A 15,000-nucleotide genomic window follows, 5' to 3' on the forward strand; every position below is an offset into this window, starting at 1 on the left:
TGATCGGACCTTTAAACCAAGCAGAGGGCTACCGGCACCCCCTAAAGGGGCCTGTATCTCGGGGGGCACGGGGTCCCCAGACCTAAAACCAACGCGGTTCAGCTCCGGAGACCCCCTGCACATCTACACTATCAATAAAAATGTATTTCAAATTTATTTATTGTCATTTATTTATTTATTTTTTGGCGGCTGCTGTGTGTGTGTATTTTTTTATTGTGGGTAGCGGGAGGGTGGGTGAATGGGGTATTCGCCCCAACGATGGTTGGGGAGGGCTTGCGGGGGGGGGGGGGGGTTGGGGTAGCGGGAGGGCTTAACCCCTTCATGACCGTAGCGGTATTAACTGCTACGATCGTGAAGGGGTTAAGTGCACCCGCAACCCCCCCCCCCCCTCCCGCAAGTCGTAAACTCACACCAAGGGCCAAATACCCCCCTCACCCATCCCCACTACACACAATAAAGCGGGCACGGTGGGTTAACCCCTTCATTGCCTTAGCGGCTATCCGCTATGGTAATGACGCAGCATTTTCCGTATTTTTAATAATATTGATCAGGAGCAGGGGGGGGGGGGTTCCCTGAGCATTAATCATTAATTTCTGGCTCAGGGAACCCCCTGCTCACTGTACAATATTATTAAAATAATGCTTCTTTACCATAGCGCATAGACGCTAAGGTAAAGAACGAGTGTTTATTTATACTGTATATTGTATGTGTTTTATTGATACTGTACATGTGCAGAGGGTCTCCAGAGCAGAAGCGCACAGGTTTCAGGTCTGGGGACCCCGTGCCCCCCGAGATACAGGCCCCTTTAGGGGGTGCCGGTATCCCTCTGCTCTGCTTGGTTTACAGGCCGCGGTCACGTGATCGGGGCTTTTAACGCAGAGCTGGATACCGGCACCCCCTAAAGGGGCCTGTATCTCGGGGGGCACGGGGTCCCCAGACCTAAAACCAACGCGGTTCAGCTCCGGAGACCCCCTGCACATCTACACTATCAATAAAAATGTATTTCAAATGTATTTATTGTCATTTATTTATTTATTTTTTGGCGGCTGCTGTGTGTGTGTATTTTTTTATTGTGGGTAGCGGGAGGGTGGGTGAATGGGGTATTCGCCCCAACGATGGTTGGGGAGGGCTTGCGGGGGGGGGGGGGGGGTTGGGGTAGCGGGAGGGCTTAACCCCTTCATGACCGTAGCGGTATTAACTGCTACGATCGTGAAGGGGTTAAGTGCACCCGCAACCCCCCCCCCCTCCCGCAAGTCGTAAACTCACACCAAGGGCCAAATACCCCCCTCACCCATCCCCACTACACACAATAAAGCGGGCACGGTGGGTTAACCCCTTCATTGCCTTAGCGGCTATCCGCTATGGTAATGACGCAGCATTTTCCGTATTTTTAATAATATTGATCAGGAGCAGGGGGGGGGGGTTCCCTGAGCATTAATCATTAATTTCTGGCTCAGGGAACCCCCTGCTCACTGTACAATATTATTAAAATAATGCTTCTTTACCATAGCGCATAGACGCTAAGGTAAAGAACGAGTGTTTATTTATACTGTATATTGTATGTGTTTTATTGATACTGTACATGTGCAGAGGGTCTCCAGAGCAGAAGCGCACAGGTTTCAGGTCTGGGGACCCCGTGCCCCCCGAGATACAGGCCCCTTTAGGGGGTGCCGGTATCCCTCTGCTCTGCTTGGTTTACAGGCCGCGGTCACGTGATCGGGGCTTTTAACGCAGAGCTGGATACCGGCACCCCCTAAAGGGGCCTGTATCTCGGGGGGCACGGGGTCCCCAGACCTAAAACCAACGCGGTTCAGCTCCGGAGACCCCCTGCACATCTACACTATCAATAAAAATGTATTTCAAATAATTTTTAATGTGTGGATGTTTGCGCAGAGAGAGAGCAGCGGATCTCTCTCTGCTGCAAACACATCTCGCCCCCGCCGCCCATACAGTAGTATCATTTATGTATGTGCATATACAGTACAGTACTGTACAGTACTGTATGTTAGGGCTTACAGGGGTTGTTGTTATACAGTACTGTATATATATATACTGTATACTGCATTACAATTCATTATAGGGGACGGCTTCACAGAGAATAGCTCGCAAGCGCCACCATGTGTATTTTGACGGCATTGCAGTATTGTAACCAGCCGGAATAAAAAGCTTAAATTCCTGCCGGAAAATAACGCAATGCACTCTGGCTGAAAAATATCAGAAACCTGAATACACCCGAGTATACCCGAATTCGCGGGACTAGCCGTGCTCGAATAAAGTGTGTCGCCAGTGTATGTCTTTATTTATATAGCGCCATTAGTGTACATAGCGCTTCACAGTAGTAATACATGTGGTAATCAAATAAATAACAGATAATATAAATAACATATCATGGGAATAAGTGCTTTAGACATAAAAGTAACATTTCGGAAGAGGAGTCCCTGCCCCGAGGAGCTTACAGTCTAATTGGTAGGTAGGGAGAACGTACAGAGACAGTAGGAGGGAGTTCTGGTAAGTGCGTCTGCAGGGGGTCAAGCATTATGTATCGTGATTAGAATATCCACAGTGCTATTCATATGCTTCTTTAAGCAAGTGTGTCTTAAGGTGGGTCTTAAAGGTGGATAGAGAGGGTGCTAGTCGGGTACTGAGGGGAAGGGCATTCCAGAGATGTGGGGCAGTCAGTGAAAAAGGTTTAAGGCGGGAGAGGGCTTTAGATACAAAGGGGGTAGAAAGAAGACATCCTTGAGAAGAACGCAAGAGTCTGGATGGTGCATACCGAGAAATTAGGGATGAGATGTAAGGAGGGGCAGAAGAATGTAAAGCTTTAAAAGTGAGGAGAAGAATGGAGTGTGAGATGCGTGATTTGATCGGAAGCCAGGAGAGGGATTTCATGAGGGGAGATGCTGAGACAGATCTAGGAAAGAGTAGAGTGATTCTGGCAGCAGCATTTAGGATAGATTGTAGGGGAGACAGGTGAGAGGCAGGAAGGCCGGACAGCAGGAGGTTACAGTAATCAAGACGGGAGAGAATGAGGGCCTGAGTCAGAGTTTTAGCAGTCGAACAACAGAGGAAAGGGCGTATCTTAGTTATATTGCGGAGGAAAAAGCGACAAGTTTTAGAAATGTTTTGAATGTGAGGGGCGAATGTGAGAGAGGAGTCGAACGTGACCCAGAGGCAGCGTGCTTGGGCTACTGGGTGAATGATTGTAGTTCCAACAGTAATGTGGAAGGAGGTAGTAGGGCCAGGTTTGGGAGGAAGTATGAGGAGCTCTGTTTTAGCCATGTTGAGTTTAAGGCGTCGGAGGGCCATCCAGGATGATATAGCAGAGAGACATTCAGAAACTTTGGTTTGTACAGCAGGTGTAAGGTCAGGTGTTGAAAAGTATATTTGTGTGTCGTCGGCATAGAGGTGATAATTAAACCCAAAAGATGTTATTAGGTCACCTAGAGAGAGTGTGTACAGAGAAAAGAGAAGAGGTCCCAGGACAGAGCCCTGGGGTACCCCCACAGAGAGATCAATAGAGGAGGAGGAGGTGTTAGCAGAAGAGACACTAAAAGTACGATGGGAGAGGTAGGATGAGATCCAGGATAGAGCTTTGTTCCGAATACCTAGAGTATGGAGAATGTGGAGGAGAAGAGGGTGGTCCACGGTGTCAAATGCTGCAGAGAGGTCGAGTAATATGAGCAGAGTGTAATGACCTCTGTCTTTGGCAGCATGGAGGTCGTCAGTTATTTTAGTGAGGGCTGTTTCCGTGGAGTGAGCAGTGCGGAAGCCAGATTGTAGAGGGTCTAGGAGAGAATAAGTGTTGAGAAAATGGAGCAAGCGAGAGAATACAAGACGTTCAAGTAGTTTAGAGGCAAAAGGCAGGAGGGAGACAGGTCGATAGTTAGAAAGACAGGTAGGGTCAAGCTTGCTGTTTTTGAGTAATGGTATGACTGTTGCATGTTTGAAGGAGGATGGAAAGGTTCCAGAGCAGAGGGAGGAGTTAAAAATGTGTGTAAGCGTAGGGATTATAGTAGGAGCTAGAGGTTTTAGGAGATGGGAGGGAATGGGGTCAAGAGGGCAAGTGATAGAGGGAGAAGAGGAGATCAACAGCGACACATCCTCCTCTGAGACAGTGGAAAAAGACTCAAGGAAGGCAGGAGGAGAGTTAGGAAGAGGTGTAGGATGGGGGGAAGAAACAGAGGGGATGTTCTGCCGTATGGATTCCACCTTTTCCTTAAAATAGTCTGCAAAGTCCTGAGCGGAGATGGAGGAAGGAGAGGCAGCTGAGGGTGGTTTGAGTAGAGTATCAAAGACAGAGAACAGTCGGCGTGGGTTAGACTTGTGCATGTTGATTAGTGCAGAAAAGTAGGCTTGTTTAGCTTGCGAGAGGGCAGAGTTGAAACAGGATAGCATAAATTTGTAGTGAAGGAAGTCTGCGAGAGTGTGAGACTTCCTCCAGAGGCGTTCAGAGGAACGAGTGGAGGAACGCAGCATGCGCGTGTGGGAATTTAGCCAGGGTCTAGGGTTAGAAGGGCGAGGGCGGCAGAGAGAAAGCGGGGCATGTAGATCAAGAGATGAGGACAAGACAGAGTTGTACTTTCTGACCAGGTTGTCAGGGTCTGTAGCAGAGCTGAGAGAGGAGAGGGAGGAGTGTAAAGTGGACTCAAAGTCAGGTAAGTGAATAGAGCGCAGGTTTCTGCAGAACCGGGGGGTAGATGGAGGTGGAGAAGGGGAGAAGCGAGATAAAGAGAATGAGATGAGATGATGGTCAGAGAGAGGAAAAGGGGAAATGGAGAAATCAGAGAGAGATAAGTTTTTAGTGAAAACCAGGTCTAAGTAGTGGCCATCCTTGTGGGTGCTGGCTGCAGTCCACTGTTGAAGGCCAAAAGAAGAGGTAAGAGAAAGAAAGCGGGAAGCCCAAGAGAGAGAGGGGTCATCAATGTGGCAATTGAAGTCCCCAAGGAGAAGAACAGGGGAGTCTGAGGAGAGAAAGAAAGAGAGCCAGGATTCAAAGTGAGAGAGAAAGGCAGAAGGGGGATGAGTAGAGGTAGGTGGGCGATAGATGACCGCCACATGAACAGGGAGAGGAGAGAAGATCTGGACAGTGTGAGCCTCAAAGGAGGGAAAAGCAAGAGAGGGGGGAATAGGAAGGGTTCGGTAACGGCAGACAGAGGAGAGCAGGAGCCCCACGCCTCCACCCCTGCCATCAGGGCGCGGTGTGTGTGTGTGTGTATCAGTGTGTCTGTATCTGTGTGTGTGTGTATCAGTGTGGCTTTTTTGGCGATAAGCTGGTGATAAGTGGCTTATCGCTGCTTACTGCATGAGGGCCTTAGGGAGGATTTGTTCCTTTAAAGTACACCTAGTTTGGCATAGGATTTGGATGTCAGGGTATCAATGTGCAACCCAAATGTTAAATGGGAGTTGAATGATCAGATATTTCAAACAAGTAACAGGGGCTAGGATGGTTTTAGAGCTGGTTTTTATCTGAAGCTCTGTCATTGGTAGCTTTAGCAATTTAGCTCTGGTCCCAAATACCATTGTTACAGTCTTGTCAGTGTTTAAAATCAGTTTGTTTTGGGAAATCCAGTTTCAAGTCTCAAAAATCAGATTGAAGTATGTGTTCAAGGTCAGAGAGGCGAGGGCTGCGTGCATATAGGATAAGATCTAAGGCCTCTCACAATAACCCGTTAGGAATATTAATTCCTCATCTATCCGACATAAGTATAAAATATAGTCTACCAAGACCCCTAATACAGAGTTACCCACCTTATACGGGAGCAGCTGCCAGACGAGTATAGTAAATGTATCTTATTTCTTTTGCCACTGGAGGGCAGCGTGGAGTTGCAAGGAATGGCGCCCGTAAGGACGACGTGCCAGTTAGGCGGAAGGAGAAGCGCACACACTTTTATGTGAAACGGATATATTTGGGGAGGGATTTACTGCTGCGGCACAGTTTATTCGAGCATTTGCCCGTTCTGTGCCGCAGCAGTAGCCTGGCGCGCGCCCGAGTGTGACGGGCGCGCGCCGAAGCAGCGGAAGAGCGCCCTCCGATCGGGGCGCTCTCCCTACCGCTGCCGGGTCCGCCGGGTCCCCCGGAACCCCCTGCCGCTGTCCCGCGATCGCGGGACACCAGGGCTCCCTCGGGGAGCCCCTGGACACGCGTGCAGGGGGCGCACGCTCCCGATGACGCGTGACCGCGCGTCTATGACGCGCGGCACGCCGAGGGGCGGCCACTAGCAAGCCGGGAAATCTCCCGGCTTGCGGTACCGGCCACACTCGAATAAAGTGTGTCGGTAGTGTAGGAGTCTGAGTAAGAAAATTAACCATTTAAATATGTACAGATTTAATCCCACTTTTGGAAATTAGGGATGTTGCCTAAAAGTTTGAGAATGCATAAAGTGCCACCCATGGGCTTTAATGAAGCAGCATTTGTGGGCTAAATGGAACAGCATTCTGTATAAAGGTATTTTGGACTCGATATAAATAATTGATGCCAAAAACTAATATTAAGTAAATTGAGAATGGAAAAATCTTCAACACAAACGTACAGAATGTGATATTCTGAGAGATCTTACAGATGTTATCAAATCCCACAATGAATATATAGAAAATGTCTGTATAGAACGAGTCAAACAAGAATATGCCAATAAAACGTTTAATTGGGAGATACACGGGCCACAATTCAGGCCATTTAGCTGAAAGAAGAGAAGCCGGTCAGCCGGTAGAGCAGGTCAGCCGGTCAGCCAGTAGAGCAGGTCAGCAGGTCAGCCAGAAGAGCAGGTCAGCCGGTCAGCCGGTAGAGCAGGTCAGCCGGTCAGCTCTGAGATCAGCATTACTTATATCCCCTAAACGTTGTCCCCTGCATGTAATGCTGCAGAACAGCCTACACTGCATATACTGTACATGAGATACTTAACCCTTTCTTTTCGCTCAACTAATCTGAATGATTTGCTAATTGGTTTGTAATTAGAGAGATATTTGTAGCAGAATCCCATGTATGTTATTTTTACCTTTTTAGATACCGTTTTGTGTAATAAAATATATGAGATCAGAGGGGCTTCCTGTTTGCACTCGTGTTTTGGCAGAAGTGTATATGTGACCCTATAAATCTCCCTCACACCCGGGCTTGGCAGCGTGACACTAGTGCAGCGTCCTGGGGAAGAATCACTGAGCTGTTAGCAATAGATACAACGGATAGAAAAGACACTACACATAGGTTTGATTAAAGAGAGTATTTTATTGAAATAATGAATCTCTTTGCTGGGAGGGGCCTGCAGCACATTGCAGAGCGATATAGTAACACGCAGAGCAATGCATTGCAGGCCCCTCCGGCAGCAAAGGGGTGAAGACCAATGCAGGGTGTATAAAGATCTCACTGATAATTCATGCACAAAGGGCAGTTTGTTGCTGTGATCCAGAGGAAGGCGAAACATAACCCCTGCTGTGCAATGGGGGAAAAAAATTCCTTCCTGACCCCATTAAATGGCGATCGGAGGGTCCCTGGATCACTGTGCAGTGAGATCAGATGGAGCAGCACAGATCAGCGTTGTTATACACAGGGGCACACTCAGTATATAGAGATGCGGGTGATGGGGCCCTTGTGCCCCTGTGTATAACTCACCTGCTCCCCCATCCCCCTGCATATCTATCCCATTCACCCCTTTTCCTCCCGCATACCTCGCAGGGCCGGCCGGCCATTAGGCGGTCGCCTAGCGCGCAGAGGTCCTAGGGGCGCATTAATAATCATTATTATTTTTTCCTCTTATTATTTTATTTATTTATCTTTTTTTTTTAAATTATTATTCTTTTTTTTATCCAGTATTTTGGCGTCCTTTTATTTTTATTTTGCGTTGCGCTGGGGTGCGGTCGCACCCCCTGCAGCCCCGATATCTACGCCACTGTTTATTTTATTATTTTATTTATCTTATTATTTTTTATACAACTGGGGCACAAATTTTAAGTTTTGCCTCGGGCGCATGAAACCCGTGCTCCGGCCCTGCTCCTTGTTCTCTCTCACCCTCTCACGCCCAATATCCCTATCTCCCTCTAGTACCTGCCCCTCCCTCATCCTTCCTGATCTTATCTGCCTCTCCTGCGGTCAAACCAACTTCTCAGGGCCCCTAGAATACCCCTGTATCTACGCCCTGGCTCCTCTGCTACCTGCTCCTGGCTTCTTCTCCTCCTAAAAAAGGTGAAGCAGCAGATCTGTCCGCACCTCTCGTATTCTCCTACCTGCTCCCGGGGTCTTCTCCTCCGCCTAAAAAAGGTGAAGCAGCAGATCCGGCCACACCTGTCGTATGCTCCTTGGTCATCGTACACCACATCTGCGTCATCGGCCGCCTTGTAGCCCACCTCATTGTTCCACTTGACGCCCGCTTTGTCATATGCCTCGTCGTCCGCCTCGTAGCACGCCTCGTCGTCTGGTGGCACAAAGGGCACCACCTTCGTGTGTGTCCTGATCTGCAGGAGGCATGAAGTGATTGTAACCAGGGACAGTGATACTCTGTATCGCAAGAGCTCCTGTGCCACTTATACCCCATCCCCAATACCACGTTATACCGCCCTCCACAGGGCAAATACCCGTTATACCCACCTCCCCAGGCCCAGTACCCAGTTATACAACCCTCCCAAGGCCCAGTACCCTGTTATACGCCCCTCCCCAGGCCCAGTACTCGTTATACCCACCTCACCAGGCCCAGTACCCGTTATACCCACCTCACCAGGCCCAGTACCCATTATATACCCCTCCCCAGAAGGTCATGTTTCTATTTATCAAAAATACATTGAGTTACCTCTGGTTTTCAGGCATGTCCTGGGGGAGTTATCACAGAGACACAGAAACGTCGCTGAGTTTGGGTTAGTAACTCCCTTAACTTCTCAGCAGTTGAATTCCCCATTAGGCGCTTAGCACGTTAAAAACAAGCGTTGCTATTTCTCTGCATGAAGTTGCAGGTAATTGGAAGAGTTACACAGTGACGGCTATTTCATCACTCACCTTCCCCCGAAACGGTCTTTTCTGTCTTATTTCCGGCTTCACATCGGATATCCATATCCATTCTTGGCCTCTGATCTGTATGCAAGGCAATGCTTTAAGACAGGGTTGCACAACCTTTTCCCCCTGCTCCCCCCTCCACCTTCCCCACCTTGTCTCCGACGTTCTGATGTAACGACGTCATGTGATATCACGTTGCTATGGCAATGCCACATCATGTGACGCCACGTTGCTGGCGCCAGAAGCCGCCGGAGACAAAGAAAGGGAACTTACAGAGGCCTTGCGCGCGATCTCCGGCATTTAATTTAAATGCTGTGTGGAAGAGCGAGCGGCCTCTGTAAGCGCCGAGCCCCTCCTCCCAAGAAAATGTCGTGCCCCTTGATTTGCGCACCCCTGCTTTAAGAGATATTCTGGGACCCTCCAACTCCTCCATCGGACCCTTCCTCATATTGACTGACCTTGCAGTGCTCTGCACTGACTTGCACTGACCTGCTATGGTGCCTCTCAAAATACCATGCTAACTCATTCTGAACATACATGTGTCCTTTTTACATGTTACTCAGCTTGTATGGGCCACAGACAGCTTTCCCGGGGTCCAGGACTAGTTTCCACCGGGGACACTCACCCATGGGTCGGCGACTTTGCGAGAACCCACCCCCCCAACCTGTTTTCTCTTGCACTGCCATAGACAACAACATTTCGGCCTGCTGGTCTTTCTCAGGTAAAGTGGCTAAACCCACTAAATCCAGCAAAGAAAGGCCAGCAGCCGAAACATTGTAGTCTGTGGCACAATAAATTATCTTTTTTTATTCAAATCCGTGTGCCCTTTCCCATCAATCATATTGTATCCATTGGACGAAATGCCGGTCTTCCCTGAGACTAAGGGGCACCGGTAAAAGTATCACTACTTATTGTTTTTTTTTGGTGTGCAGCAAATCCCCATCATTTTTGCGTTCTCTTGCTCTGCCCCAATCTGACACACCACCTTGCTCTCTCACCCCCCTCTTAGACTCCCCCGTCACCCTTTCCTTCCTCAAAGGATGTCCTTTAATCAGATCTTACCCAAATTGTCTCCATCTCCCTTGGAAATGTTCTGTCTTTAAGCTGTGCGGCTCCTCTTGATCCGAACTTTCTTAGCTGACCCCTTTAGGTTTCGGCTCCGAGGGTCTAAAAAATAAGCGACTCCGAAAAGATGTGAAATATGCGCACGGGTCCTAATGGGGCACTGAGGGGGAGACTTAAATACTAGTAAATATAATCTACTGTGCTAACAAATATAATCTATTAACTAAGAAATATAACTTATTAAACTAAGAAATATAATTTATTAAACTAACAAATATAACTTATTAAACTAAGAAATATAACTTATTAAACTAACAAATATATTTTATTAAACTAAGAAATATAATTTATTAAACTAAGAAATATAACTTATTAAACTAAGAAATATAACTTATTAAACTTAGAAATATAATCTATTAAACTAAATAAATATCTATTAAACTAAATAAATATCTATTCAACTAAATAAATATAATCTATTTAAAAACAATACAATTAAAAGCTGGAGAAATGATACGTCAACCAAGCCACAGATGTGATGCCAATCAGCGTTGAACTCCTTGCAGATCCACCGTCAGCTGGTTGTGGCAGAAAGTGGTGACATACAGTAGAACAGAGTGGTTGAGCTGTAACCACGGCAGTCAGGTCAGAAATCAACACAATATTTTTTGAAATTTAGAATGAGAATGTTCTGTATGTCACATTCTGGGCTCAGACTCTGAGCCCTGTCACATGTTAGCAGCTTGTGATAATAGAAAGTATCCATATACTGGGATGTGATAAGAAACATGAAGGTCATTTTATACTGGGTCCCATAACCTGCTATATATACAGGCATACACCGGTTTAAGGACACTCACTTTAAGTACACTCGCGAGTAAGTACATATCGCTAAATAGGAAAACGGCAGCTTACGCATGCGCCTGTCAGCACGTCCTGAACAGCAATACTGGCTCCCTACCTGTATCGAAGCTGTGCGCAAGGGGGGAAACTATAGAGCCTGTTACAAATGTGTTATTTACATCAGTTATGCACGTATATGAAGATTGCAGTACAGTACATGCATCGATAAGTGGGGAAAAGGTAGTACTTCACTTTAAGTACATTTTCGCTTTACATACATGCTCCGGTCCCATTGCGTACGTTAATGCGGGGTATGCCTGTATATATAGAGGTATCAGTACCGTGTTAGCCGAGCTTCAATAATCAAAAAATAAATAGATGATACCGTTCTGTGGCTAACGAAATGCTTTTATTTGTGCGAGCTTTCGAGATACACTGATCTCTTCTTCCGGCGATGTTACAATGAATGAAGCAAGCAAAAGGTATACTTAAAAACAGTGTCTCTTGGAATGTTATCTGTGCTGGTCCTTCCCCCGGTGTGGATGTGTTTTATGCTTAGAGACAGCTGTGTGTGCATAGATATAGCACAGTATGTTAAATTACGCCGCGGGGTCATGTGACGTCACCCTCGTCAAATGCCGCTGCAGGTCACATGACGCCGCATCAAGGTAAGGGGGGGGCGCGAGCACCGGCAGGGGGGCGAGCTGCAAAAGTTTGTGCTCCCCTGGTATAACCAATAAATAATATAGCTGATATAGCAATTTGGTTGTGGCTAGAGAGAGATTATAATGGCAGTGAGAATTAGTGGTCAGAATTAATAACAGTGCAATTACTAAAAAGTAGCTGTAATAAAATAATAGTAAACACTCTGCCTAAACACAATAAAAGTCCAGAAACCTAGCTCTAATAGCTATGTTATAACTCAATCATAAAAGGATCCAATTCGGGCGTCCTCTGGAGCCCTGGCAGCTCTCTTCAGGGAAACAACCACCTCCTCGATAGATATCTAAACAAAAAAAAGAAGAGAAAGCGCCCGCTCCATGTGTAAATTCGGTTTAACAATTTCATTTCCTGGACAAGATAAAAATAGCAAACTCACAAACGCCCGTTTGGTAAAAGCATTGTGTGAGACAGGCTCGGGCTCCGTGGTAATCCGGTGGTCAATCCGCAGCTCCAGACTTTGGACGATGACCGGGAAACTCGATAGGCTGCGCCCCTCGCAGTGTGGTCCTCCAGCAATCTGTGGTATGTTGTGGTTCCACTCTGTAAATCCGGTGTCTCGTCTTAGTCGCGTACCAACTTCCCTTCCGGCGTCAGGACGTATAGTGTGGCAATAGCAACGAGAAGAAAGTACTGAGGTGGGGTTGGATCCTCCTCGGTTATTTCTTGTTTTATTAATAAATAATTTACTATATTTTAATCTCTGGTGCGCATTGTGTGCATTTTTCTTCTTGTCTGCACAGTGCTTCAGATGCTGCATCTGAAAAAATGCCGGTGGATCGGGATGTGAGGTAGGGAAGTGACGTCCACGCCGGAACGTTATTGCCACGCCTCCAAATATTTATTGCCACGCCCCCAATCGCACCCGCTGCATACCCTGCAAAGCCATAAAAAAGCTCAGGCTTCAGCAAGTGTATTGCAGCGTGTGTGCCTTCCCTCCGTCTGAAATACTATAGACGCAGCCTTATCGACGCTTACTAAATAGGCCCGTGTCTCTCTCTCTCTCTCTCTCTCTCTGTGTCTCTGTCTCTCTCTGTGTGTCTCTGTCTCTCTCTGTGTGTCTCTATCTCTCTCTGTCTCTCTCTCTGTGTCTCTGTCTCTCTCTCTGTGTCTCTGTCTCTCTCTGTGTGTCTCTGTTTCTCTCTGTGTCTCTGTCAAAAGAACATTTCAGTATTGCCAAAGCGTGAGTAAAAGGGGGTGTGGGACAATGATTACACGAATACTAGGGGGTACGGTACGGTATAATGGTTATACAGTACATTACTTTTGTCTCTCTCTCTCTCTGTGTCTGTCTCTCTCTCTCTGTGTCTCTCTCTCCCTATGTCCCTCTCTCTGTCTCTATCTCATTCTCTGTCTCTCTCTCTCTGTGTCTCTCTCTCATTCTCTGTCTCTCTCTCATTCTCTGTCTCTCATTCTCTGTCTCTCTCTCATTCTCTGTCTCTCTCTCATTCTCTGTCTCTCTCTCATTCTCTGTCTCTCTCTCTCATCCCTGTATGATAGGTATGTTCCAACTCTATTTTTTGCTCTTCTTTTCTGTTTGAGAGGAGGGAGTCCCTCACCTCTTCAGCCACACACCAGGAACGCTGGATTGCTTTCAGACGCTCGGAGAGGCGGATACAGTCGTGGATTGCAGGCACTGATTTATCTGGTAAGTACCGCAAACATGCTTGAACAAGGGCCGTAGACATTTTATTTGACGGTTTAGATTATCATTGTCTGTGGTTGTTAGTTATTGGTATTAGAGTTTTTTGATGTTGTTACGAATCAAATACATTTTGAAGTAGTAATCCCCTCCGAACTGGGCATTCCTGGCCAATAATGCCCTGGCTGGGCCAATCGCAGATCGGGCCCCCCTCCTCTGTACTAGGGTCTGGCTACGTGTCTGAGTGTGGTGCATACCTGCTGGCAACAGGGGGGCCTGAGTCTCCCGCGATGGTATGGGGGATGACAGGATCAGGTTTCTGGGGTGAATGCCTCCATCTCATCAGAGCAGGATGAAATTTCTCTTCAGAAGGACTTGGAGAGACTGGAAACGTGGGCAGGTAAATGGCAAATGAGGTTTAATACAGATAAATGTAAGGTTATGCATTTGGGATGCAAGAATAAAAAGGCGACTTACAAATTAAATGGAGATATATTGGGGGAATCCTTGATGGAGAAGGATTTAGGAGTGCTTGTAGACAGCAGGCTTAGCAATAGTGCCCAATGTCATGCAGTAGCTGCAAAGGCAAACAAGATCTTATCTTGCATCAAACGGGCAATGGATGGAAGGGAAGTAGACATAATTATGCCCCTTTACAAAGCATTAGTAAGACCACACCTTGAATATGGAGTACAATTTTGGGCACCAATCCTAAGAAAAGACATTATGGAACTAGAGAGAATGCAGAGAAGAGCCACCAAATTAATAAAGGGGATGGACATTCTAACTTATGAGGAGAGGCTAGCTATATTGGATTTATTTACATTAGAAAAGAGGCGTCTAAGAGGGGATATGATAACTATATACAAATATATTCAGGGACAATACAAGGAGCTTTCAAAAGAACTATTCATCCCACGGGCAGTACAAAGGACTCGGGGCCATCCCTTAAGGTTGGAGGAAAGGAAATTTCACCAGCAACAAAGGATAGGGTTCTTTACAGTAAGGGCAGTTAAAATGTGGAACTCATTACCCATGGAGACTGTGATGGCAGATACAATAGATTTGTTCAAAAAAAGGTTGGACATCTTTTTAGATGGGACAGGTATACAGGGATATACCAAATAAGTATATATGGGAAGGATGTTGATCCAGGGATTAATCCGATTGCCAATTCTTGGAGTCAGGAAGGAATTAATTTTTCCCCTTAATGGGGTTTTTTGTTTGCCTTCCTCTGGATCAATAAGTAAGTATAGATATAGAATAAAGTATCTGTTGTCTGAATTTAGCATAGGTTGAACTTGATGGACGTACGTCTTTTTTCAACCTCATCTATTATGTAACTATGTAACTACAGCTAAACCCCGTTATAACGCGCCTCGCTATACCGCGATTCGGTTATAACGCGGTTTTCCCGTGGCTCCCGTTTTTAAAAAAAATGCACACACTCACTGCACACACACTGCTCATTGCTCACACTGCACACACTGCACACACACTGCTCACACTGACACTGCACACACACTGCTCACACTGTCACACACTGCACACTGCACACACTGCTCACACTGACACACACTGCACAGACACTGCTCATTGCTCACACTGCACACACTGACACACTGCTCATTGCTCACACTGACACACACTGCACACTGCTCACACACACACACACAGCAAGGTAACCCAACCTCTGTGGTGCCTCTTCAACATTAACCCCCTCACAGCCAGGGGTAAGGGTGTCCGAGCGTCCGGT

The sequence above is a fragment of the Ascaphus truei genome, unplaced genomic scaffold (assembly GCF_040206685.1).
Source record: "Ascaphus truei isolate aAscTru1 unplaced genomic scaffold, aAscTru1.hap1 HAP1_SCAFFOLD_575, whole genome shotgun sequence".
Classification (NCBI taxonomy): Eukaryota; Metazoa; Chordata; class Amphibia; order Anura; family Ascaphidae; genus Ascaphus; species Ascaphus truei.